Source organism: Acomys minous (genome assembly GCF_964271855.1).
Source record: "Acomys minous genome assembly, chromosome: 6".
Classification (NCBI taxonomy): domain Eukaryota; kingdom Metazoa; phylum Chordata; class Mammalia; order Rodentia; family Muridae; genus Acomys; species Acomys minous.
Window position 1 is genome coordinate 126,258,306 of NC_140487.1, and position 27,570 is coordinate 126,285,875.

At 52.0% G+C, this 27,570-nt stretch overlaps 1 long non-coding RNA gene across 1 annotated transcript in view; it reads left to right on the forward strand.

The window, feature by feature from the left end:
• The first annotated feature begins 23,821 nt into the window (after positions 1-23,821).
• LOC311600353 overlaps positions 23,822-27,570 on the forward strand; it is a 96,540-nt gene continuing 92,791 nt past the window's right edge. Inside the window, exon 1 of the long non-coding RNA XR_014780216.1 lies at positions 23,822-24,065. This is a non-coding gene — a long non-coding RNA (uncharacterized lncRNA). The remainder of the gene's footprint in view (positions 24,066-27,570) is intronic.

Genomic DNA, 27,570 nt, shown 5'->3' on the forward strand with positions numbered 1-27,570 from the left:
AGGTACTGACGCACTCTCCAGACTGTGCGTGGGCCCACCCCTTCTCTATCTGCACATCATTATGGAAGATGGCAGCCGGGTCCCCGAAGGAATCCCTATTGGCGGGGCGCTCGCAAGGACTGCCTGTTTCTCTGTCTTCGTAAAGTGGTCCTGCAATGTGTCATGAACAGTGGGGGTGCAGAATGTGAGGTGTGCTGGGCAGTGTCTGGTCACAGAGCATCCCTGAGCCCCAAACAGACGAGACAGAGGCACAGGTGCTCAGCAGTCACATGGAAGGTTCTGTGGCCAGTGACGAGGAAAAGATTTATTTATTTATTATTATGTATACAGTGCTCGGCCTGCATGTACACCAGAAGAGGGCATCAGATCACATCACAGATGGTTGTGAGCCACCATGTGGTCGCTGGGAATTGAACTCAGGACCTCTGGAGGAGCAATCAGTACCCTTAACCTCTAAGCCATCTCTCCAGGCCCAGCAAAGTGAGTCTTGGCTGGCTTGGAACTCATCCCCAGCCTCCTCCATCAGTCTCTTCCCAGCATGCCCTCCTTGAGTAGGGCCCCCCCATGCACACGCACACACGCGCACACGCACACGGGCACACAATGTTCCTGCATACCCCTGCACACACGTGCTCACCTCATGCATGTCCCCTCCCTCCCCCCCACAACCACAGTCACCCAGGCTACAAAAGTGTTTGGGCTTTTCCACATCTGTGTTCAGCTGGAAACAGACATGGCCAACTGCAGCCGAGGTCTCTCTGGTGCCAGATATTGACTCTTTGTCATGTTCGATGTTGTTACTTCCTCCTAGCCTGTTGTTTCTGCATTTAGTCTGGCTTTGTGTGCTCCCACCGCGCAATTCCCCCCTCCCTCCTTGCTCTTCTCAGCTGCGGTCTACACGTGTCTGTGGTCTCTCACCTGTGGCTGCAGGTCACTGGTGGAGGAGCATCCCATCTCTGTCTGTCTGTCTGTTTCTCTGTCTCTTTCTGTCTTTCTTTCTTTCTCTCTTTCTTTCTTTCATATACACACACAGACTTATAATTCACACTCACACACACAACATGCACACACACATTCACACACGGGCACAATCACACTCATCACACACACTCACACACATGCATATGCACATATCACGAAGAGAGAGAGAGAGTCAGAGATGAAGAGAGAGAGAGAGAGAGAGAGAGAGAGAGAGAGAGAGAGAGAGAGAGAGAGAGAGAGACTGCAAAGCCTTTCAGGATATACTTGGAGGTTTTAGCTGCTGATCTTGAAAGAGACTCTTCCTTCCTTGGGGGCAAAGGGTTGGAGGGGTTTAGCTATGTCCACACAGAGGGATCTCTGTGGAGAAGCCTTCCTCCTCTAGTCAGGCAAGGGTGTGCTAGGGGTCTTTGTGGGAATGGAGGGACGTGGATCAGGGCTCCTTGCTGGGGTTGGATTCTAAAAGGGCAGCGCTCAACCTTGCTGTGATAAAGAACGCGCTTTCAGACTATTGTTCGGGTGATGCCGTGGGGCTCCACGCACAGGGAGACCCTTTCAAGGGCTTGGGAACAGCTTTCCTCTTAGTGAAAAGGGTCCGTTCCGCGCCCCCACATGGGCACCAGCAGAAGCTATTCTTAGAAACATTGTGAAATGCTTTCTAATGCTTGGAAATGACAGAGATTGTGGGAAACTGGTGAGGGAGGGGGCTGCAGCGCTCCCAAACCATTGTCTTCCCATGGTGAACAAAGATATCATTAATTCTATTTTTAACCAGCAAATGCTCTATCTCCAAATATAAACATCAAGGGAGCACCGCTCAGCCGCTTGGGAATGGGGGCCTGCGAGCATCCTCCTGCCCGCACGGTGGCGCTGTTTCACCAGTGAGTTGTGGTGGCCACTCTATCTGGCTTGCCATAACTCTCTCTCAGGCACAGATGAGCTAAAAAGACAGATGACTCCCCTCCCCAATCCTGTTGCCTCTTGGGAGATGGTGGGCCAGGTGTAGGGCTCAGGACACCTGCCAGCAGTGACTACAAAACCCCCAAAGAAAAGTTTTGAGGCTGGGCTCCTCTGCAGTGTGTGGGGATGCACACACGTGATCAGGCCTGCTCCTGCTCAGGCCAAGCTCACCAGACGCCTGTTGGCTCTTCTCGGCTCCACGCTTTGGAAGGCCTGCTGTCTCCTTTACTTCCTTGGGCCACACTGCAGGTAGGAATGGAGGGCAGGGCTCTCCCTGGCTCCAGCAAGGTTCCTTTTGTCTGCGCGAACCAGTACATGAGAACAGCACACGCCGTTGTGTTGCACATTAACCCTTGGGTCCACACAGCTCTTCCTCCCCCAAGGACTTGTTCTTCTTGTCCCATTAGCCCAGGACACTAGAGCACAGCCCAAGCGGCATTGCTCTCATGCACTCTGTAGTTTTAAAAAGATTTATCTTATTTTTAACAAAGCGTGTGTGTGTGTGTGTGTGTGTGTGTGTGTGTGTGTGTGTGTGTGTGTGTGTGTTTGCCTGTGTTGAGGTATGTGCACGTTTCCACAGCGGCCAGAAGAGGGCGTCAGATCCCATGGAGCTAGGACTGGTGGTTGTGAGCCACCTGACTTGGGTGCTGGTTACTGGACCCTGGTCCTCCACAAGAGCAGTATGCGCTAATTAACTACTGAGCCATCTCTCCAGACTCCCCTCCACAATGTTTTTGAGTGAGGGTCACATGTAGTTCCAGGCTAGCCTCAAATTCTCCACGCAGCTGAGGAGGGCCTTGAACTGCTGATGTTGCTTTCACCTGCCAAGTGCTGGGATTACACGTGTTTGTACCGCTGGTACTCTGATTTTTTTTCTTTTTACCCTCAGCCCTCTTCTTCACCCTGATCACAATCTTCCCAACACACCTGTCAGTAATGGTCCTGTGGCCTCAACACACCTGTCAGGGACAGTCCTGTGGCCTCAACACACCTGTCAGGGACAGTCCTGTGGCCTCAACACACCTGTCAGTGACGGTCCTGTGGCCTCAACACACCTGTCAGGGACAGTCCTGTGGCCTCAACACACCTGTCAGGGACAGTCCTGTGGCCTCAACACACCTGTCAGGGACAGTCCTGTGGCTTGTGAAAACATTGCACACGCAGCATCTTCTGTCCACACAAGGGTTATCGGATGTCACTGACCAGTGTATTCCTGGGAGTAGCAGTCCAGGGATCGTGGCTGCTCACACAGCTCCACAGTGAGCATTATGGACACACTTAATTTTCTCTTCTGTTGGACGACACGAGTCACATGATCACACCTCACGCTGGGGACCGTAAAGGGCACTGCGTTTTGCCGAGGGGGAGGATGGGAAGTTGGGAGGCAACTCTGATGTCAATCTGTGGTCGGTCTTACTTACCACCAGTGATTTCTTCTGTCTTTCTCTTTGGCGTCTGCATAGTTTCTTCAGCCACTTTTCTTCTTCCAGGAGCCTCTCCTGACCCTCCCACTGCCCACCTGGCCATGTAGACAGTCTTACTAGCATTCGATGAAGACACAGAGCCTGAGATGTGGGGCTGGTGAAGGTGCTGAGACCAAGGCTGCCTGTGGCTGTGTCCACTTCCCTCCCTGCTAGGCTGGGCAGTGTGGCGTGTGGAGAGCAGCTAACCCTAACCCTGAGTCCCATCTTTCCAGATGATCTTCTCCAGGCTGTGCTTGTCCATCTGAGACAGGGTTTGGGATTGGTCGGGCCCCATCTGAGACAGGGTCTGGGATTGGTTGGTCCCAATATGAGATCGGGTCTGGGATTTGTTGGTCCCCATCTGAGACAGGGCCTGGGATTAGTCAGTCCCAATCTGAGACAGGGTCTGGGATTGGTCGGTCCCAATATGAGATAGGGTCTGGGATTGGTCGGTCCCAATATGAGATAGGGTCTGGGATTGGTCTCCATCCCACCCCTCACAGCTAACATGCCTTGACCCAAGTTCTGCCGTTTGACTGTTGCAGCCTTGTTCCATGGCAGCCTCTTTATCCTATTTAACAGGAGAGTCTTCCCTGCCACGTGGGGCAGGCCTTACGGGTTAATCCTCTGACTCCATTTCCTGTTCACTCTCTATTCTTCTGACTGTGGATGCATGTGACCTGCCACCCGTCATCCTCCTGCTACCACGTCTTCCAATGTGACGGACTGTGTGTCCCCAGAACTGTGAGACAAAACAAGCCCTTCCTCTTTTAAGTTTCCTCTCATCAGGATTTTATCACATCAGAGGGAAAAGTCACTGGCAGACGCACACTGTGGACGCACAAGGTGTCTTCTCTTTGCTCCTTTCTCACACGCAGGCCCATGGAGGACTCCACCGCCCTGACTCGAGGGTCTAGCTCTGGCATGTGACAGGGACTTTGCCAAGTCATTAAATTCTCTCATCCTGGGACCAGCTGCCGGGCCAGGTCTTATTAACTCACTTTTGCGTCTCTGTGGCTGAATTCGTGCTCCTGGTGTTGAACTTATTTCTTTGCCCCTGTGTTTGTCCTCTTGGCCCCTTCCTTGCTCTTGGTCCCGTGAAGGTGTTGAGGATGTGGCTGGACCCTGTGTAGGAAGGCTGGGGACTACTTTGTCGACTCGAGGAAGGTTTATATTCTTTAGGCTTGAAGTTGAAAGAATCAGCTGCCACAACGTCCTGATTAATCTTCAAGGCTTTTGGCAGGTCCAGCCTGGGGCGTTAGGTAATGCACAAAGCTCATGCCATGGCTGGATTTCTGTCATCTTGACACAAGGTAGAGTCATCTGGGAAGAGGAATCGAAATAGAAAAAAAAAATGCCTTCACAGAATTGGCCTGGAAGTGCGTCTTTGGGGGCATTTTCTTTATTGATGATTGATGTGGGAGGGTCCAGCTCACTGTGGGTGGTTCCATTCCCCTAGGCAAGTGGTCCTGGGTTGTTTAAGAAAACAGGCTGAGGGGCTGGAGAGATGGCTCAGTGGTTAAGGGCACTGGCTGCTCTTCCAGAGGTCCTGAGTTCAAGTCCCAGCAACCACATGGTGGCTCACACCCATCTATAGTGAGATCTGGTGCCCTCTTCTGACCTGCAGGTGTACATACTACAGATAGAGCACTCATATGCATTAATTAGTTAATTAATTAATTAAAAGAAAGCAGGCTGAGCAAGCCAGGAAAAGCAAGCCAGTTATCAGTGTTCCTCTATGGTCTTTAATTCCTACCTCCAAGTCCCTAATTGCTTTTAGTGAACCTTGACCCAGGATGGAGTCTAGAAGCCAAGTTAACCCTTTCCTTCCCAAATTGCTCTAGGTCATGGTCTTCATCACAGTAATAGATATCGGACTAAGGGAAGCCATGTTCCTTCTCAGGCCTTGACTATCGAAGTGTGGTGTCCCAGCACTTGGCTTCCTGCCAGGGTTCTGAGTTGGAAATGTTGATGCTTGGCTAACATCTGGCGTGGTTTTGGCCCCTGACCCCGGTGTGAGAATACGGTGGAGGTTCTCTGCTGATGAGGGCCATCAAGTGGTACACGGACAGCGTGCTGGAGGCCGCATGGTGTATGTGAGCGGGTGCTGTTGGCTCTATGCCTGGCATGTCTAGGCGAGGCAGTGGGTGGCTGTACTGAGCGTCTGTCTCCACAAGCTGAGGAGGGGTTTTGTGGAGGGGCCTGGGTTTGCTCTTTCCTGTGAAGGTGGAGGAGAAGATGTACCAGAGGCCTGGGGAGGCCACCACTTCTGTCCCCGAGGACAAATCCCATTGTCCTTCTAGTGTGGATCTGAGCCAAAGATGCTCTTTCAGCTGGCAGCAGGGGCTGAGGATAAAGGCTGAAGTAGAAGGGCTCTCCCGGAGGACGGAGCTGCGTGTGTGTGTGTGTGTGTGTGTGTGTGTGTGTGTGTGTGTGTTCTGAAAGAAAGAGACAGGCAGACACACACACAACACACTTACACACACTCATCACACACACACACACATACACACACACAGCGGGGGTGGGGGATGAGGAGACAGAAACAGAGACAGAGAGAAAACAGTGGTGAGAGATGCTGGCTAGTGGGTGAACATGGCTAGAAGGCCCATGGTGGGAAAGGGATCAGAAGGGTCCCAAAACAGAAGAAGAAAGGAGGCCAGCACTGGTGGCCCTCATGGCACTGAACATGTACAGTACCGTGAAAACGTCTTTTCTGCTGATGCAGGGCCCATGGAGGCCGTGATTCACCGAGACAGGACAAGGAGCTTTAAAAACTTTATGATGATCCATTATGGATCTTTGTTTTAAAAAATTGAGGTGCAGACTTGAGCCTGCCTAGCAACGACGCTGTCTGGTAATGCTCGCTCCCTTGCCTCCTGCCCGAGGGGGCTTCACCTCAGATCTCTGCCAGGAAATGGCTCTAGTTGTTGCCTGTTTTGTCTGATCAGGAAAGCAACACATGCTCACTGTGCCTGGCTTGGGCAGTGCAGGAAGGTTTGGCGGCACTCTCACGTCCTGCCCTGGGAAGGGCCTGGCAGTGACAGATGGGCTGTTTTTGTTCTTACCTGGGATGTGTCCCCTGATAGCCTCTCACGGCGGCACAGGCTTCTGCAGAGTTCATAAATCCCCCTGGCAGCCCGGCTGACAGCCTCGGTACTTTTATTACCGAAGGCTAATTGCTCCTTCTCCATCTGCCTCTGGGAGGCAGGTAAGGAGAGGGAGGGCTGGGCTGTTGGGAGGCAGTTGGTGCTGGTCACGCCCTGGGGAACAAAGGAACAGCCCCTCAGAATCGCAATGATGGGCAGCTCTGGGCGCTCCCTGCACTTGCTCAGCTCGGTACTTATGTCTCCAAACCACTTTGCCGATGGGTGCTATCACAGAACCTATATTGTATGAGGCTCAGAGAGGTTGCATGGCTTTCCCAAAGTCACACAGCTACCAAAAGTCAGTTGAGTTTCATTTCAGGTGTCCTGAGCTGTGGTCTCATGAAAGCCTGCCATTAGCATCTTCTCTTCCTCTAGAACGGCCATCGTGGTGGAGGTGGAGATGTTGGTAGTAGAGGTGGAGGTGATGGTGGTGATGGTGGAGGTAGAGGTGGTGGTGGTGGTGGTGGTGGTGATGGCGGTGGAGGTAGAGGTGGTGGTGATGGTGGTGGTAGAGGTTGTGATGGAGGTGACAGTGGTAGTGAGGGTAGAGGTAAATGGAGGTGGTTTTGGAGGTGGACATGGTGTTGGATGTGCTTGGCTCTCCTGGGTCCTGTCAGCAGAGCTGGCCTGACTCTGCAGCCCCAGCTTTGAGACACTGAAGGAGCTGGCTGCATGCTTGCATGACTTTGCTTCCCTCCAGGCTCAGCGGCTTTAGTAATGAACATACTTTGTCTGCTTCTCAAGGTGGAGGGGGCACTGGGATGCTGGAATCTGTGGCTCCTCGGGCTGTAATACTCCACGCTGTGGGTGGCCCTGTTCTCAAGCCCTGAGATACATGCTCATGGGGGGGGTGGGGGGGTGGTGTGTGGAAGCTAATGAGATGAGCTTTGAGAAGCTGGCTCCACATGGCTCAGGATCTGGCTAGGATTGGAATGGGCTATAAACACATGAGCAGAGGATGCACAGCCACACAAACGCCCTACTCGTCCTCCCAATGCTTTGCCCGGTGGCTGTCACAAGCCTGTGTGGAACAAAACCCTCGGCTGCTTCGGTTCCAATGAGTGTCAGCTTGCAGCTTTGCCAGTCCCTGCACAGACTCTGCAGGCAAAGCAAAGGGCTTTTAAGGACCCCACGCTGCTACTGTCAACATGGTGTGGTGTGGGCCTGGTGAGGGTCTCTGAGCTGGGGGACCCTCCCTCCTTCAGCAAGCCTTCCTGACCACTGAGAGCCTGGGCACCTGGCCAGGTCGATCTGCCCGTGGACTTTGCTTCAGAGCAGTTATGTAATGTGCTCAGCAGCTGTGATTGAGCACCTGGCTCCGCCATGAGGGCAGGGCTAGGGTTGGGTGGCTCATCAGTGCACTCTATTAACTCCAAAGCCAGGCATGTAAAGGAAGTGTTTCTAGAATAATCAGGCGAAGGGAATGTGGGACGTGAGTAACAGAAGCCCTTTAAACGAAAGGTTCCTGGACGCACCTAGGAACTGCATGGTTTCTTTTTTTACCCCATTCAGAGCCAGGCCATTCCCAAGTTCAGCACAGCCTTCTTAATTTACAGAGAAGGAACGCCAAGGCCAGAGAGGGAAGAGTCTTCAGCTCACACTGAGATGGGGGCTGGGGATTGGACTGCATTAGTGTCTCAGTCAAGCTCCAACCATCAGATCGTGGCCGACTTACCTATCAGAGAGTTGTGGGTGAGTGGACAGGGAGAGATTGGGAGAGGCAGGTAAGGGACCCAGTATGCACAATCACCTGGCTCTGAGAGCGCCTTGTGGTGGTTTGTGTGCCAGGAGTTTGCCTGTCTCACCCTTTTCTCAGACCTGATCTCGCCATATGGGTTTAGGAAGGTTATCCTGTGGGTTAGAGGATAAGGGCAGATTATAAGCTCCAGAAGATACAGTCTTCGTTTATTCATATATCCATCTGCCCACCATGGGTCCATTCATCAGCCCTCCTGTTATTCCCGCATCTATCATGCATCATCCGTTTATTCATTCTTCCACCCTCCCATTCTCCCATCTATCGAATTTATCCATCATCCATCCATCCACCCACCCATCATCCATCCATCGATCATCCAACATCCATCCATTATCCATCCACCCATCCATCCATCATCCATCCATCCATTATCCATCTATCATCCATCCATCCATCATCCATCCATTCATCATCCATCCATCCATCCATCCATCATCCATCCATCCATCCATCATCCATCCATCCATCCATCATCCATCCATCATCCATCCATCATCCATCCATCATCCATCCATCCATCCATCATCCATCCATCCATCCATCATCCATCCATCCATCCATCATCCATCCATCCATCCATCATCCATCCATCCATCCATCCATCCATCATCCATCCATCCATCATCCATCCATCCATCCATCCATCCATCCATCATCCATCCATCCCCTACTTATATCATGAAGCTTATACTTTCAAACTTTCACCTCACTATTTCTCCATATTTCTATCAGTCTTTTTGTCTGTCTGCCTGCCTGCCTGTGCATCCACCCATCTACCTACTTAACTACCTATCTACCTGCATATTATGTAGTCTATCCACCTTGCACATAGTTCAGAGTCCCATTTTCAAGTGGGCGGCAGCGGCACACATATTTTAATCTCAGCACTCATGAGGCAGAAGCAGGCAGATCTCTGAGTACAAGGCCAGCCTGGTCTACAGAGTGAGTTCCAGGGCTACACAGAGGAACCCTGTCTATATATAAAAAGGTCCCACTCTCCTTCACTTAGTGGTACCCAATATTGTGTCTACCAGGATTGTCATATGCATCCCAAACTCCATGTGATGAACAAAGTTTCTGTACCTTCATTCAAATATTTCATACCGCATCTACACCCTTCCTTAACTGATACTTAGCAAGTAGACTATTCTAGAAAAAGCCCAAATGCATTCCTATTGGCATAGTCAACCCTATCAGCTTATTATCTGGAGCTGTCCTCCCATTGGGATGTCCTCCTGGCTTGCTTCTTCCTGAGGGCACATTCCTGCCTGGGAGCCCCTAACATTGCACCCCCTTTGGTCATTTAGTACCTTCTGCTTCTGGTGGATAGTGACACACCTGGGGCTGCTCTGCGACAGCCTTCTATCTGTTTTTACGTTAGTATCAGTTTCCTATCTACACAGGTAGACCTCGTCAGGGAATGCTTGGCGTTACAGTATTTTGTATCTGTTCGGCCTACAAAGCAAATAACGACACAGGGAGACTGAAACGTACTTTAAAGCTGCCAGCACTTCTCCGGGCAGAGTCTGAACTGATTCTAATCTACTCGCAAACTAAACAAACTACTCTAAACCTTATAACATACATATATTCCAAGCACTTGCCGCTATGACCCCTGGGCCGGTCCTCGTCAAGTCCCCACCATCCTCCTCCAACCATCCAAAACCTGTCCCTTCTCCAACCAACTTTCTCCCCGTCTCCAGGAAGTCCTGCCTCCCACTTCCTGTCCTTCTGCCCAGCTGATTGGCTAAACAGCGCTTTATTGACGGTTGATACATTCACTCAGCATTCCTCCACAGCTTGGATGAGCCCTGAGTTGTTGTCACCTGCTCACTTCTTGTGGCTCTGTTTTCTGTGGGTCCGTTGCTAGTTTACTGTCTGTGTACAGCCTGTCTACTGTCCGTCTGTCTGTCCTAGCAGTATATAAAATGCAAGCTGTCTGAGGCAGAGCTGAGCCCATCTCTGGTCTCAGCATCTGGCACAGTGTCTGATGTGCTGTAGGTTCTTCCCTGAGTTTGATGAGTGTAATAAAAACCCCAGTTGCTTCCAAATAGAAAACCCTTCTAGGTATTCCCTTGGGCTATGTACTGAGGGCCCAGGCTTGCTTCTTGGACTTAGGTTTTGTAACAGCTGCTTCTTCCCCCTTCTAACTTACTCCCTGTCGTTTTTCAGTGATGATGGAACTTTAGAAGCCTTGGGTGATGCCCAAAGAGACTACAGTTAAAAGTACCCTCTCTGGCCTCAGTGTGTCCGGACAAAGTCCCTGGGCACCATCTCTGCCTTCTTTTTGACTTTTGGGCTGAGAGTCCGTGTGAATGTGATCTTCATGTGGGAAGGTGCCTGGGCTCTCATCATGGGCAGGGCTGGGAAAGGGGTGTCATGTAGTGGCTGCCTGGCACGTGGAAGTCTTCAGCCAGTATTTGTCAAATACGAATGAAGTTTGAAAACCATCTGAATCTTGAAGAAAGCGCTCTCCCTCCGACACCCCCGGCGAGCCATGATGCAGGGAGCTTAAGGTATGCTGCAGCTGTCATTTCCGTATTGACCCTCTGTTCCGGTTCTTCCTTCCTCACAGCCACCCACCCATCCGTGCCCACCTGGCTAATCACGGGGAGCTATTTTTACACCTGACGTTGTGGGAAGGTAGAAGATTAACAGCCCCAGAGACGTACGTCTCTGCTATTAATATTAAACAGGGCATTAATTTTACCAGTAACAGATATTAAACATGCATCAGAGGTCATTATTTAATCTCCAGGAGTCGTCTGGCACCTTCCAGGAATAGGTTGGATTCAGGATGCCCCACCTCCTTTCCCTTAGCTCACGGGTGAGTCAGAAAACACAGTTTTGATTCCTCTGGAAAGAAGTGGGCAATTATAAACTCATAGCCGCCGAGGGACAGGGTCTGAAAAATCGCCACACTCAATTCTTGCATTAGTATAAGACCCTCTGGAGCAGACTTGGGATGCACAAAGGGCCAGCTGAGGGCAGTCCCCTTAAGATTCTCTCTAATAGGGGCCGCCTCGCCGGCAGCGGCTCTGAGGACTCACCACTGCTGTAATTGCTGGATGCTCAGGTCTGAGTTGCTAATGGTGCCTTGAACAGGCCTGGCTCAGCACCTTTGGGATGACGGGAAGGTCTGGCACTAGTTAATGATGTGGGACTCCTGCTGGGAGTGAGTGATGGGCGACTTATTAAGCAGTATTATAAGGACATCCAGCAAGTGCTGATAATATACAGGGTTGGAGAGTGCAGGTGACAGTTTCCAGCTGTTCTTCATGAGGCATGGGACCTCCAAGGCTGGACTCTGGGACCATCATCGCCTGAATAATAAGAGCATGTGGCCTGATCTTATGTGTCTAGGCCACACCCCAGGGAGCAGCGAAGACCCAAGTAGCACTTTGGAGTGCTCTTGAATTGAGCAGATAGAGCCGGGGGTCTGGTGAGAACAGGCAAGGTCAGCCCATATGCAGGGCAGGGAGCCTGAGCGGTGTGTGTGTGTGTGTGTGTGTGCGCACGCGAGTGTACCAGATGCTCCTTCAAGCTTCCAGCGGGATGGTGGTGCACACATGTGTGAGACAGCTCCCCATGTCTAGGTACAGGAAGAGCCTGGGTGAAGCTCTGCCTCCCGCCGCACCAGCTCTATTGGTATTCCTCCCAGCAACAGTGGGAAAATGTTTCATGCTTGAGCACTCTTACCCCTTAACAACCTGAAATTCAACATGCTTCAGATTTTGAAACAATTTACCCACTGACATGTTCCTACTATTGGAATTTTTTTTTCACCATATGATGAAACTTTGTTTTATACATAAAACTGTTAAAGAAAATCGAATGCAGAAATGGACGATGGCTCAGTTGGTACTGTGTTTGCACACCTTAGGACCGCAAGGAGCACAAGAACCCAAGTAGGATCCCCAGCACGTTACACACACACACACACACACACACACACACACACACACACATACACACACACACACACATACACACACACACATACACACACACACATACACACACACACACATACACACACACACACATACACACACACACACACACACACATACACGTAGTAGTCTACAGTTTCTCTTCAGGCTGTGAGTACAAGGCTGTGAGTAACTTCTGCATAGAGAAACAAAAAGTCAGGCAAAAGCTGAAGTGCGTGCTCCAGAAGACTTAAGACAGGAGATGCTCTCCCTGAGGTTCCCAGAAGTCTGGACAGACTCCTCAGACAGCAGCTGCTTCCACGGAGTGGAAGGGACGACCCGGAAGAAGACGGCTCCTGCCGCACTTATGCGGGCTTAAGGAAGCCTTCAGTGAGCTAACATCTCTCCAGACGACTCAACGGGGCCCTAGAAGAATGAAGTGAAACAACGTTAACAGGGGCGCACAGCATCCAACGCACGACCCAAGGTTCAGACAGTCACGGTGAGCCCAAGTCACCAGCCAATGCCAAGAGTTAGAAACGCACAATCTGCAGTGAGAATCAAGGTGCATCGACAGAGACAGCACAGGGACTACCCTGGTAGAATCCAGAAGCTGTTTGGATGTTTGGGCAATTGCCATAGCGATGCCATAGCAAGAAGCTACAGGGAGCAGGGCATGGAGGCACAGGCTGGAAACCCTAGTGCCTGCAGTAGAGGCAGGAAGGTCAGGAGTTCAAGGTCACTCTTGGCTGCATAGCAAGGTAGAGGCCAGCCTGGGCTACATGAGACCCTGTCTCAAACAAACAAACAAACAAACAAACAAACAAACAAACCGCGCTGGACACGGTTCACACCTGCTTTGTAGCTCCAGTTCCACGCCTTCTATGGTCTCCGCACTCACATAGCAGACACACACACACATAAATAAAAACAAATCTTAAAACGCTCCAAAATAATAAAACAATGACAAATCCCAAAGTCCCCCATCCAAACCAAACCAAAGAAACTAACCTAAAATGAAGGTAAAGGGAAGGAAGGTAAAAGTTAAGTGGAGGCAGAGACCCAGCTCAAACGCTGGGAGAAGAAAGGTCCACATCTGAGATGAAACATCCACTGGGCAGGATCAGCAGCAGAGGGGCATGGAGAGGAAAGGACCAGTAAACCCAAAGCCATAGGGTTCCTTGTTGAAAAAACGGATTGTGGAGGGATGGCGATTGCTCAGTGGGTAACGTGGCTGTTCTGTGAGCACCAACGTCTGAATCTTGATGCTTGTCTCACAGTATCAGGGTGGCCAGCATGTGCCTGTGAGCCAGCGCTGTGTCAGGGTGGCCAGCATGTGCCTATGAGCCAGTACTGTGTCAGGGTGGCCAGCATGTGCCTGTGAGCCAGCACTGTGTCAGGGTGGCCAGCATGTGCCTGTGAGCCAGCACTGTGTCAGGGTGGCCAGCATGTGCCTGTGAGCCAGCACTGTGTGTGGCGGAGACAAAGGACCACTGGGGCTGAGTGGCTGCCAACTTTGCTTCAGATGCAGTGAATGACGCTGTCTCAAGGGAATAAGGTGGATTGTCACAAAGCAGAACACTGGACGCCCTCTCCTGGCTTCTGAGTTCACACTGACATGTACATGTGTATATCACAGACACATAGTTACGCAGACGTCTGGCTTCTCAGAAACTCTAAAAGAAAATAAATTTATCTTAAACATAACATTTTTTTTAAAACAAAGAGTAACAGAAAGGTAAATATACTTGGGGTATATATATGGAAATGTCATAACGAAATGCCTTAAATGTCACATAAATACAAAATACAAAATAAGAAAGAACCACCATAAGCATTACTTCATACTCACGAGGCATGAAGGCCAGGAAGTGTCTCCATCAGATGTGTCAAACCCAGTGATAAGGTCACAGATCTCAAATTGTCTAGAAGGACACAACACACATGTATATGGGGCTAATAATGGAGGTGGCTCCTGTCTGAGCAATGCCATCTGAAGAGCAGTGGAGTGCCAGCTGTAGAGTACTGTGTCTAGAGTACTCCTTCTACTAAGGAGGAAACTGCTATCAAGGGAGAATTCTATACCCAGCAAAAGTACCCTTCAAACAGTACAGCAGTAGCTTTCAGCCTTTCCAAAGGGAGAATTCTATACCCAGCAAAAGTACCCTTCAAACAGTACAGCGGCAGCTTTCAGCCTTTCCAAAGAGCCACAATTTATTACTAGCGGACGGTGACCCCGCCTTCCTAGGGGTAGGCTCTTGGCCAGATGATTGCATCTTTGCAGGTGCGAATTCTGACCCTTTGACCAGAAGTCATTTATTTTTTTTATGGGTCTTTGTGGACAGTCTTAGCACCCACCACACAGGCTGCCATTGGGGCCACAAGTGCCAACTGGTGTGTGTGCGTGCACATGCGCAAGTGCGTGTGTGGTGTGCCTATCAGCCACTTCTCACAACACATAGCCGTTCTGCTGCACAGACTGGTGTGTTTCTGTCTGTTGTGATGGGAGCCCCCTCCCCCACTGTACTGGATCCCTCTCCACTGAGCCCTTTAGAGCCGATTCTTTCTTGTGTGTGAATTCTCAAAGTTCACGTGCGGAAGTGTCAACTCGAGCATGCTTTCCCTCCCCTCCCTTCCTGCCCTCTTTCTTCCTGTGTCCTCATATCTGTGAATTCTCTACCATCCTATAGCTATGGAAGATTTATAGAGGCCCCGTGAATTTTGGTAGGCAGAGGCACTGCCGTTCTGGGGACCGTGAGGAGAGTGGTCAAGCTTGCTTCAGACAGACTCTACCTCACTGCCCCTTTACCCAGCACCTGACCTGTCTTGGATGCTCTTGAGCAAATGCGATGCTGATGGAAGGGGACTGTCTTGTGCCCTAACCATCACGCACAGTGTGCTTGTAGGGAGCAGGTGCTCAGCATTTGTCCATAAAAGCAATTTTCTCAGTTGGTCCTGTGAGCAGCTCGGAGATTAGACTAGCTGTTTGGGTCACACAGAGGAAATATTTGAAGGAGCCTCAGGAGAAAAAGGTCAATGGCTCAATCATATCTGAAAGGTCAGATTTGCTTTGCTATAACCTTGGGGGTTAGGTGTCAGTGTGTGACTTGGGCAGAAGCACTCAAACTGCCATGAGTGTCCCCACTCATATAGGATATAAAGTGTCTCTCAAATAGGGGCCTGGGCTGACTAGCTGATGGATCTAATCACTGAGAAATTTGCTAATGAGGCCTCTGGGTTAACCCATTAATGACTCACACTTTGATGGGGGTGTGGTGGAAACTACAAGGCTGGACCTTGTTGGAGGAAGTGGGTCATGGGTGGGTGTGCCCTCTGATACGTCTCTGCTTCAGCTTGTCCTCTGCTTCCGGGTGGCCACGATGTGAGGAGCTTGACACTCTGCCTCATCACAGACGCCTGAGCAGGAGCTAACACCTCAGACGCCTGAGCAGGAGCTAACACCTCAGACGCCTGAGCAGGAACTAATACCTCAGATGCCTGAGCAGGAGCTAACACCTCAGATGCCTGAGCAGGAGCTAACACCTCAGACGCCTGAGCAGGAGCTAACACCTCAGACGCCTGAGCAGGAGCTAACACCTCAGACGCCTGAGCAGGAGCTAACACCTCAGACGCCTGAGCAGGAGCTAACACCTCAGACGCCTGAGCAGGAGCTAACACCTCAGACGCCTGAGCAGGAGCTAACACCTCAGACGCCTGAGCAGGAGCTAACACCTCAGATGCCTGAGCAGGAACCAACACCTCAGACACCTGAGCAGGATCTAACACCTCAGACGCCTGAGCAGGAGCTAACACCTCAGGCTGAGCAGATGCCTGAGCAGGAGCTAACACCTCAGATGCCTGAGCAGGAACTAACACCTCAGATGCCTGAGCAGGAGCTAACACCTCAGGCTGAGCAGATGCCTGAGTAGGAGCTAACACCTCAGATGCCTGAGCAGGAGCTAACACCTCAGACGCCTGAGCAGGAACTAACACCTCAGATGCCTGAGCAGGAGCTAACACCTCAGGCTGAGCAGATGCCTGAGCAGATCTGCCTTTCTCCTTTAAGTGGATTTTGTCAGGCTTGCTGTGCTGAGCGTGGGGTACCCCAGGCATCACTGTACCTGGTCTGGAAGAGTCTGTGTCCAGTCCCAGCCTTGTCTTCCTGGGACACAGCTTCCCACAGCTCACCACTGGGATGTGCCCATCACGGGGTGAAGAGCTTGTTCTCGGGCTGGGGCACCCTTCCTTGTGATGCTGCCCCGTTAGGCTCCATCTGCTGCTGTTTCCTTTGCTCATCTCAGGATTGTGGGTTAGTCCAGAGCACAGGGCCAGCCCAGCTGCTGAGCTGCCTCCCTCCTTCCCTCCCTCCTGATGCCCGAGGAGGAAGCCAAGACCTTCTCAGTGCTGTTTAGTTGTGATGGCTGGCCAGGAGGAGTGCATCCTCCCTCTCTCTCTCTCTCTCTGTCTCTCTCTCTGTCTCTCTGTCTCTCTCTCTGTCTCTCTCTGTCTCTCTCTCTCTGTCTCTCTCTGTCTCTCTCTCTCTCTCTCTCTGTCTCTGTCTCTCTCTCTCTCTCTCTCTCTCTCTCTCACACACACACACTCACACACACAGGTTGTCTCTGTCTCTCCCTCTCTTCCTCTCTCCGTCTCTCTCTCTCTTCCTCTTTCCCTCCCTCTGTCCCCCCCCATGTGTGCCCATTTGTGTGCATACAGATGCTCTAGGTGCCTGTAGAAGACAGAGGGCAACTTCAGGTCTTTACCTTCCAAAGGGTTAATTGTTTGCTGTTGCATGAAGTAGGCTAGCTGTTGTTTGCTAATTGCTGTTGCATAAACTAGTTTCTGGAAATCCTTCTGTTTTGCCTCCATCTCCCTGTAGGAGCTCGGATTAGAGACGTGCAGTGTCCAGTGTCCAGACTCAGGTACTCGCCCTTGCACTGTGGATGCTTTACCCAGGAGCCGTCTTCCCGGTCCTCTTTGCTTCCTAGACATGAGAGGGGCTTGCTTCAGGCTCCTGATCCGCCCTTCTGAGTTCACGTTCCCCTCATGGGGACATGGCAGCTGGGGCACAGGGCTGTTTTCATCCCATGACTTTGGGGGATTTCTGTGGGTGCCCTGACTAAAGCTAGGCACCCCCTCTGAAGCCACAGCACTGACAATACGCTCTGCTTACCTCAGAGCATCCGCACCGCAGGCCCCTCAATCCATACCATAAAATGTACAGTGTCAGTTTGATCGACTCCGGGTCCTGCTGAGCACTTAATCCTTATTTAAAGCTGATGTTTATTTTATTTTGGAGTTTAAATTAATCAGCCTCAGGATACAAAATTAGATAAGGCAGGGATTTAACGCCCCCTGAAGGAATCGTTTCCTGTGGAGCTTTCCTGCCTCTGGCTGCTGGGGGCTGTGTTCCTGTCTTCCTTTGCAGAGCTGTCCAGGGCATGGCCGGGCAGACACTTCCTTCCTCACTATCCTCCCAGCCAGGACACGGCCTGCTAGGAGGCAGGGATGTGAAATCCATGCTGTTCCTCATAGCAGAGCTAAATCCCACAAAAGGGAGGACAGATAAAGCACATGAGGGAGAAAGGGAAGAAGAAAGAAGCCAGGAGGGTGCTGCCTCCCGCGGAGGAGGCATTGTTACCACCCAGGCATGCTACTCTTCACGAAACCGGTGCTTAAAAATATGTACAGGACAAAGGAGAGTGTCACCAAAGCAGGCTGTCGTGGACCCGTACGGCCACATTGTGCGTCCCGCTGGGGACTTGTGGATGGAGCTGCCCGTTTGATTCCATCTCTTCTCCTTCTTCCCTGCTTTTCTCACACCGATGGATGTCTTGTGTGTGTGTGTGTGTGTGTGTGCGCGCGTGCGCGTGCAGGCCAGAGATCACCATTGGCTGTTGCTCTCGGTTGCTGTCCACCATGGCTTTTGTTGTTGATTGTTTGTTTTGAGACAAGGACTCCCTGGTTAGGCCAGGTTGATGAAAATTTCGTCATTTAGGTTTGGGGTGGAGCCACTGTGTAATTACCTCCCCACTTCCTCCGAGGTCACGGCAGTGAAAGCAGAGTGTAATGTCATCACAGTTCAAAGTGTGATGTCATCACAGTTCAAAGTGTGATGTCATCACAGTTCTGTCTGGGGGAGTGAATGAGTCTCTGAGGCTTTATCTGCAGGGCAGCGTGCAAGGGGTTATGGGTAGCAGAGTGCCTGACTCTAAGGCAGACACACTGGAGGCGCACACTCAGATGGGTGATGATTTCCCCATGGCTGACTAGATGGAGCCTCTTCTTCCCCTGGTGGGTCTCAGCCTGTTTACTCTAGACCTTTCCTGAGACCTCTTTGCCACCAGCCCTCTGAGCCGTGTCGTTGGGGGAAGTGGCTGAATTCTCAGTCCCCACGACCTTTCCTGTCCCCTCCTAGGAGCGAACATCAACTGTCAACAAGCGCAGCTGTGACGAGTCTGGGTGGGAAGCAGCTGAAATCAAGATGGCGGTTGCTTAGGTTGAGGAGACCGCTGTATTAAGGGCTGGCCAACGTGTCCCAGGGACCCACCTGCCACTAGCTCCCCAGTGCTGGGAGTGCAAGCCTGGGCCATCATGCTGCACTTAAAAAAAAAAAAACCTGAATTCTGGGGATCAAACCCAAGTCCTCAGGACTATGTGGCAAACCCTTCAGTGACTGAGTCATTTCCACAGACCTCACAGGGTTTTTGTTGTGGTTGTTTCATGTGTGTGTGGTATACGTCTGTGGGTAGGCATATATGTGAATGTGCCAGTGTGCATGCGTGTGAGTGTGAGGCCCACGTTAATATCTGCTGTCTTCCTCAGTACTTTTCTGCTTTAAAATAAAATTGAGGTAGGGTCTCTTGCTCAGCTCTGGGATGGTCGGTTCAGGCTAGTCTGGTTAGCAGCTCTTCCCAGGGACGCTACATGTCTGTTTCAAGTGCTGGGATTGTAGGAGCTCCCCCACTTGCCCAGCTTTTACTGGGTTCTGCTCTAAGCTCTGATCCTCACCCTCACAGTAAGGATTTTTGTTGTTGTTGTTGTTTCGTTTCATTTTGTTTTTTGAGACAGGGTCTCTCTGTGTAGCCTTGGCTGTCCTAGACTTACTTTGTAGACCAGGCTGGCCTTGAACTCACAGCGATCCACTTGCCTCTGCCTCTTGACTGCTAGGATTAAAGGCGTGCGCCACCATGCCCAGCCACAGTAAGGGTTTTTATCTACTGAGCCATGTCCCACCCCCCAGTCAGTTGGTTTTAAGGGAGCAAAGCACTGCAGGTTCAGTGCCCCCTTAATCCAGCCTCCTTGCCCCTCCTCCCCAACACACTCCCAGCCTTGCACCACACTGAGCCTACAGGTCTGTAAACGATGCGCCATCTTAATGCTTGTTTCTGAAGTCTGAGACAAACAGCCCAGGCATCCCTGCTGCTGTAGTGTCTTGTCAATGGGCGTGGGAAGCTATCCATGGCTACTTGCTGTGTGTGGGGCCTGTGGCTCCATGGCCGAGCACCTGCCTGGCGTTCAGTGGCCCCTGATGTTTTCTGCTTCTTTACCCACTTTGCCGTTTTTCTCATCAGGGTTTGGCTTATACCGTGGCTTCTCAGAGCTTCCTGATGCCATGTGTCACAGATCCACCGTCCCTATCTGAACGCTGCCTTTGTCTCCTCACTATTCAGGGTCTCCTTTGTCAGATAGGCTTTTGCCTTCACTCTAGTTAAACACATCTGTTTTCTCATGGTGTGTGCCTTATAAAGTCTTTCTCTATTGTCATAAAATATTGCCTTCTGTTTTCTCCGGTGAAAAAGCATTGTGCCACTCACTTTTTAATCTTCAAATCCCTAGTGATTCTTTAGCCCCAGAGAAAATGCAAGGCAGGGAACCGTGCTTTGAACTCTTGCTTAGTAACAAGACACTACAGTGGTCTAGCTGGCACCAAATGTCCCTCTTTCTCCTGGGACTTTCTGTCAGTGACTGTAGCCACACAGGACACAGAGGAAGGTGTGGCACTGCTGCCAGGCCTGGCCTTCCTCTGTTTTCCCTGTAAGTCAGGGCCAGGAAGTTGAAGACTGGATCCTGCCCACATACCAGCATACTGTCTCTTGTCACTGGACTTTCAGCCTTCTCAGGCTGGGTGCTTGAGTCTCCCCTCTCAAGCCCCAGAATGCACTTTCTTGTCTAGGTCTCCTGACCTGGAGGCCAGGAGGATTCTGACTCCGAAGAGTCAGTCAGACAAGTGCCATAGACTCCAGCTGCAGCGCGAGGGTCTGCTCCAGCTCTTGGTCCATTAGCCAGCAGAGGTGTTTCCCGTTGCTGCCATGTCTAGAGTCTGTGTTCTCACACACCCTCAGCATCTCTTTCTTTTAAAAAAGGGGGTTTATTCTTAGTATTTTAAATTATATATGCATCCATGTGCATGTGCATGTGAGTGCACTACCACTGGAGGCCAGAAGAGGGCATCAGATATCCCAGAGCTGGAGTTACAGGGGGTTGTGAGTCACTCAAGGTGGGTGCTGAGACCCCAATTCAGGTCCTTTGCAAGAGCAGAACATATTCTTAACTGATGATCCTTCTCTCCAGCCCCTTTATTCCAGGGCACCCTCGTAATCACCCCAGTTCCATTCATTCTTCATGTCCGTCTGCAGAGACATGAAGCACGTGCTCTGGTGGGGCAGGCTGAAGTCAGTCCCCCTTCAGCACCTACCTGCACCAGAGTTCAGCAATCCAGAGTCTCTGCTTTGCCGTGAAGGAGGCTGCACGCTGACGGCCTGAGAACCAGCTGTTGTAAGGAACTCTTACTCCTACGGTTGCTGTGTGCTGGGCCTCCCGGATCACTGTGCCCCATGCCTTGATGTCTTATCTCTCCAGATGTCCACTGTCAGAACCTCAGTGCGTGGTAACAAGGGAGGGGGAAGGAGTGCCCCTGCCCTGCCCCCCAGGCACTCATGCTTAACCAACACCCCGAGGAGGGAAGGACAGGCAAACGGCGGCACACGGCAAGTTGATGGGCTTTAGGAAAGGACACCAGGGCACAGTGAGAGGTAAGGAAGCGTGATCTCTGTCCACAGAGGAGGAAGCTGAGCTGTGAATGTGTGAGGGTTAGGAGTGCCCAGTGTGGGTCCCCTGGGAGTGTGGGAATCAAAGCCGCACAGCAGGCTGCACAGGGGTCTATAGGACGGGCTAGTCACCCCAGTGGATTGTCACCCCAGTGGAGAGAAGATCTGCCTGATGTTCCAGGCCTGGGGTTGGCGTGGGCGCATGGGGGAAACCTGAGGATATATGTAGGTTTGGAAGGAACTCAGGTGACCTTTGGAGAGTGTGACTCAGTCCTCAGCACCAGAGAGGGTTAAGATGTGGGCAGCCTGGTGGGCTGGGGAACAGTGGTCAGGGGTTCCGGCCACAGTGGGTGGCCTCCTTTCAGAACGAATGGCAGTATTGTAGAGACCCTCTGGGTACAGGTGACCGTGTGTGGGCTGTAGGGCACACCTTCGTGGGCTCCTGCAGAGCACACGAGACCCATGGGGCTTGTTTCTCATGCTGGAGGCCGCCTGAGGATGGTGTCTGGGTCAGGGATCCTTGCCTGTGCTGCCTCCCCACCAACTCTGCTACCCCCTCATGGTAGAGAATTAAAGGACTCTTGTTTAGCTTAGGAATCCTGCTGGGAGGTGCTGAGGTGCTAGGAGGTAGCGACTGAGACTGATTCAGGGAATGTGGGCTCAGAGGAAGGTGAGGGGCTGGAAGGAAAGGGGGAGGAGCCTATTGGGCAGCGTGTGGAGGGCCCTCCTCTTTGTCCAGGGCTCAGCCCATTTGGGAGCTGGCTCTCATCTTTCCATTCAGGCACAGTCTCGGAGTGATTTCGTATAACAGCCTGTGAGCAGATGGGCTGCGAGTCCCTTCACGGCGAGAGACTGAAGCAGCAGTATGGGGCTTATTGTGTTTTCTTTGCTCAGCCTCTGGAACGGTGGAAACATCTTTTGGGATGAGGTGCCATCTGTTTCAGTCTCCAAACAGTTACAGTGTGTGGAAGCCCCTGTTGACCTGTGATGGACACAAAACCCAAATAAGAAGTCAGCTTTGTTGTCGAAGCCCCCAAGCTTTCTGGGGATGCTTGTTACAGCAGCGTATCGGGGGCCTTTCTTGCTCAGCATTGCTCTCGTCAAATCCCGACACAGCTCTGTGAGATCGGCGGCTTTTAATCCTTAATTCACAAATGAAGAAAGTGAATTTCAGATAGGTGAGTGAAGTAACTCACACCATGGAGGGGGTCGGGAGCTAAAGGCATGTCTGACTTCAAAGGCTGGAGCGGGGATTACAGGTTATCCTGCTGGTGTTTGCCGCTCCAATGGAACTGATGAGCGAGTCATGCCACAGCGAGGAACTGTTTCTGGTTGAGAGACAGGAAGAGGATTAAGACTCCACACAGCACACTTATCCCTTTGAACAAATACTCAGGCGTTTCAAGTGCGGCGATATAGGAGAAGGTGCTTGAGAGGCCAAAAGGGCCTCTCCGTTTAAACTGGGATTATGTCAGTGACTTGGAGATCACTGCTCTCCTGTTCCTGCAAGCCCAGGATGAGGATGTGTGTGTGTGGGGGGGGGGGGGCAGGGCGGGGCTAAGGGATCAGGACACAGGGGCCTTGGATCTTTTCTTGCACTCACATTTCTTCAGCTGCTACTTCTATGTGTGGGTGCTGCTGAGGGAAGGGCAGGGGATCATCCCTCAGTGCCATCACCCCTTTCCTGCCCCCACAGTGTCACGGGGCACCCCTCTATCGCTCCATAATGCAGATTCCCACCTGTGTCACCACGCTTGCACACGGTGGCCTTTGCAGATACCTGGAAAAGGGAGGGAAATACAAGGTACAGAGGCACATACTCCTCCCACCTGCAAGTCAAGTGCATGCATGCACACACGTGTGCACACACACACATGCAGTGCAGTCATTGGTATGTGCTTCTAGATCACTGCACACTCACATATGCATACACGTGCACACACATTTACACACCCATGCATACATGCATGCAGGCACACATGCACAGGGGCAGGCAAACACAGGTATACGCACACATGCACACACATCCATGCACACATATGCGCATATCAGCACGTTGTTCCAGGCTGCACATGCACACTCATATAAACACTCATGCACACATATGCACACATGTGTACACATGCATACATGTGTACAGTCCTGCTTGTGGTTTTGAGGAAGGAAGGCATGTCCTTGGAAGGAAAATTTTTCCTGAGCCATGATGCCTCCATTTTCCAGCCCTGTCCTTACTACCAAGTGTCTGGGAAAGACCATTTGGCGCAACACTAGACTTCATTAGACCCCCCTCCCCTATTCATATTTTATAGGCCAGTGCTTATTTTCCTGGTGGTTTTAATTTAGCTGTCAAAGGCCAGGGTCTGAGGCAGGAGGAGAAACTCAAGGGTTGCTGAGTTTGGCTGACCCTTCAGTGGACCTGCACACTCAGCCAAGATCTGCTGGTCCCAGGAAGCCTTACATGCTAAGCACTCTCCGGGGGAGGGTGGAGGCTGGGCCAGGAGCTGTGTGACTCAGGAGGGTGCTGTGCTGCCATTATCCCTTTTCCTTCGGTGACATCGTCCTGCTCAGGACTGGGCCTCTGGGTCCCTGCTCTAGGCAGCCCTGTCGTCACCCACTACAGCAGGTTCCTGGCAGGAAGATTTGAGGGAGAAGAGGCAGGGGTCAGTGCTGGGCAGTCTTTGGGAGAGGGCGATGCCTTTGGGGAGCAGCTTCCAGAAGATGCTGCCAGCATCCTGTCTGTGGAGTCTCTGTGTGGCAGGACCTCGCTTTCACCTAAGGTGAGTCAGCCTCGATCCCTTGGGGTCAGCGGTTGTCACTGCGGCATGGCTGAGCAGGGCGCTGACTGATGAGAGGCCGAGGCTCCTCCTTGCTGAAGGTCTCCTGGGATTCAGTTGCTCCTCTGTGGTACAGAACCAGCTTTTGTCTCAGTCTCTTCTGGGTCAGACCATGGCCGGGCCTCAGAGTACCTTCAGGAGAGATTTAGAGGAGACAGCAGCCGGAGGAAGGCGGCTGTCGAAGTGGCAGAAGCCAATTCTGGAACAAGGCAATTATCCTGGTTGTCTCAGGCCGCCTTATAATAGCAGCGTTATTTATTAATGTGTTAATCAATGCTATCTCCCTGGGTAATTGCCTGGCCAGGGGGACCCGAGTGCACTTCCTAACAAGCTGCCATTAGACGCTCTGGGGTTGGCTGCCATTCCTTGCACACCCATGGATGGCAGCCTCGACACACTCTTAACCTGGGTGGAGGGGGTTCAGAACAGAGGTGAAGGCAGTTCCCGGCAAGGGCAGGAAAGAGAGATAGTTGTCCTCCTACAGACACAGCGCCACGTGTCCATGTAGAGATTCCACGGTCATCTCCATGCCACATGCGTCCTTAGCTTGATCCTGTGCCAAGGGGGAAGCACCGTGGTGGCGGAGGAGAGGCCTAGCGCATGCTGTCTGCCGCCTCATGTCCCCGGGGCTCTGACTTGTAACCCTTGCTTCATTTCTTTCCAAGCTCCTCCTTCGACAGATGGCCTGTCACCTCGTGAGGACTTAGGTTGTTCACCCGCACATGAAACACCGAGACCAGGCCCAGGCCCACACGCGTGTCCTGTTCTCCATATGGACAGAACAAGGCTCGTAGAGGTTATAGGACTTGCCTGAGGTTGTCTGGCTAGGCACTGGGAAAACCAGGCCCTGGAAACAGTGGCCGTGGTGTCTGCTACCGAGCCTCCAGTGTTCCTTCTCAGGTCTGCCCTTGCCTGCTCAGCATCCTATGCCAGGCCACCCTCTGACCCCTCTTCTCATTTGACCTCCACATGCACAAAGGCCTTGGAAGGGACAGTAGCAGCTGTGGCCAAAGCCACATGCATGTGGGACTGAGCCCTTGTCATCTGTCTTCATGTTCTGTAAAACAGGGCCAGAGACTCTCATGGCCACAGGCCCATGTTAGCAACACGGGTTCAGGAGACGGCGAGGAGTCATCCCACTTCCTCATCCAGTTGGACCTCTGTCTTTGGCTTGGGACCTTGCTCATGTCTAGAAGGTCACACATGTGTGAGAATGAGCAGGTGGAGTTGCTACCATGGAATGGGGCTGCCATGGAAAAGGGGAGACCCAGAAGGAGGACATTTGGGGGTACTATGGCTACCCTGCTCTCACTTCTATCGCTGCCATAAAATGTCCTGAGGAAAGTCAACGTAGAGGCGAAAGTCTGTTTCGGCTCGGGATCCCAGGTTACAGAGTCCCTCATCTAGGGGATGTTAGGCGGCGGGGGTTGGGGACCGCTGGCCACACACATCCTGTGCTCATTCGCTTACTTGTGCTTAGATCCATGCATCCACTCTGGGATAGCTCTGCAAATGCCCAGGGAATAGCACCACCCACAGTGGGCTGTGCCGTCCCATACAAACTAACTTAATTAAAGCACTCCCCCAGAAGCATGCCCACCGGCCAGTTTGATCCAGATAATCCTTCACGTAAACTCTCATTGACAGTCAGAGCCAACCATTTCAAACAGCCAAACACGATATCTGGGCTTCCTAATCAGCACCAGCTCATTTGAAAGTCTGACAGATAAGCAGTGCCTGGCCCCATGCTCCAGGCATACTGTAGTAGGGGTGTCCGCCCACACCCATAGATTATGTGAAAACTTTGTATGAAGTTTTGACATGAGTGGGTCATACATGAAGTTTATGCCAGGGGGCGGGGGAATTGCACAGTTGAGATTTATTTTAGCTGCTCTTCAATCACTGTTCTCAAGGTTTAGTTCACAGTTTGAGGACACAGTCCACCGTGACAGGGAAGCATGGTATGGCATGAGTGTGGGGCAGCTGGTCGCATTGCATTCGTAGCCAGGAAGTAGCCCTTGGCATGGTGGTGCCCACTAACCCAGTCTAGATTTCCCTGTACTGGTACACCCGGAGACTAACAACAGAATTAGCAGCAATTTATTAAATTGTCTGCTTGCATGTGGGTGTGTGTGGTGCTGCATTCATAGCTATCCTGGACGTCCTGGTCACTCATGGGCTTTGGGGTGGACGTGCCTGCAAATGTAGACCATACCACCAGTCTAGTGGCTCAGCGTGGATAAGCATTTTCCATAGAATGTGTGGGACGGGTCAAAGAGGAGCACTGACCATATGTGCCAGGGATGACAGGGCCGTGGGCCACCCCTCAGGTTGACATTCTGGTCAGCAGGACACATGCTGATCTACCCCCGCCCCCACCGATACGCTGAGAAGTAGACACACTTTTATAGCTTGAGCCAGGCAGCTGTAGCTTGGTCCTTAGGCCCACATCTTCTCGTGCTGGCTGGCCTAAGATGCAGCCCAGTGGCTCCCAGCAGGCTCTGCTCCGTTTGTTTGGCGACTGTGGTGCAGGACTGGAGGAGTTAGCTGAGGGCAGGGCAGAAACAAGAGCACCGGGAGAGTCAGGCCTGAACCGTTCTTCACCACAGAGGGCAGATGAAAGCTACTGGGGGAAACAGCTTGGCCTAGTGGTGTCTCTTCCTCCCTCTGTCCCCTTCCTCCCTCCTGACTTCCCTCCCTATCTCTGTCCTGTGCAAAGCCCTGCTTACAAATTCCCCCCTCACCGCCAGGATGGCATCAGTGAACTTTGCCCAGAGGATAAGAGACGGCTTCCAGCTTCCTGATATTTACCAAGCGGAGCATCCCTAATACCAAACCCAAACACCCAGCAATTAGATTTTCAATCGTCCTTTGAGCCTCCACCGAGCCGAGGATGGGGCCAGCACGTCGAGATCCAGAGGCTGCATCCCCATTCCTCCTGTTCCTTCAGCGCTGGCCCCCACTGCCTGCAGATGCACTGGGGGGAGCCCCTTGGTCCTCATGCCCTTGGCCCCTTCATCCTGTATCCTAGCAACGCTTCCAGCAGCCTCCATCCACAGAACACTCAGGTGGCTTCTCAGTGTTTATCTTGGCGGAAGGGGAGCCAGGCACCGTCCAGATTCCAGACAGGCCGGACCGTGATGACCAGAGCACATTGTCCCCTGTCCCGTGGCCGGGGTGTTCTTCACAGCCAGCTGGGAACAGGGCGTTCCATTTATTATGCCCTGTATCTCCCAGCCAGGGCTGCATTAATCATCGTAGACCTTTCTGGGCATCAGTTCATCCTAGTTTGTGCCTCTGCGGGAGCTGGACTCAGAGGCGTGGGTGCTGGGGCGTGGACGCTCAGCCATCCCAGCTCTCCAGCACACCACACTCCACACACAGAGTCAGGCGCTGGGAGCTCCAGGGCACAGATTTGACCCCTCTCTCTCTTAGCTTCTTCCTTTGC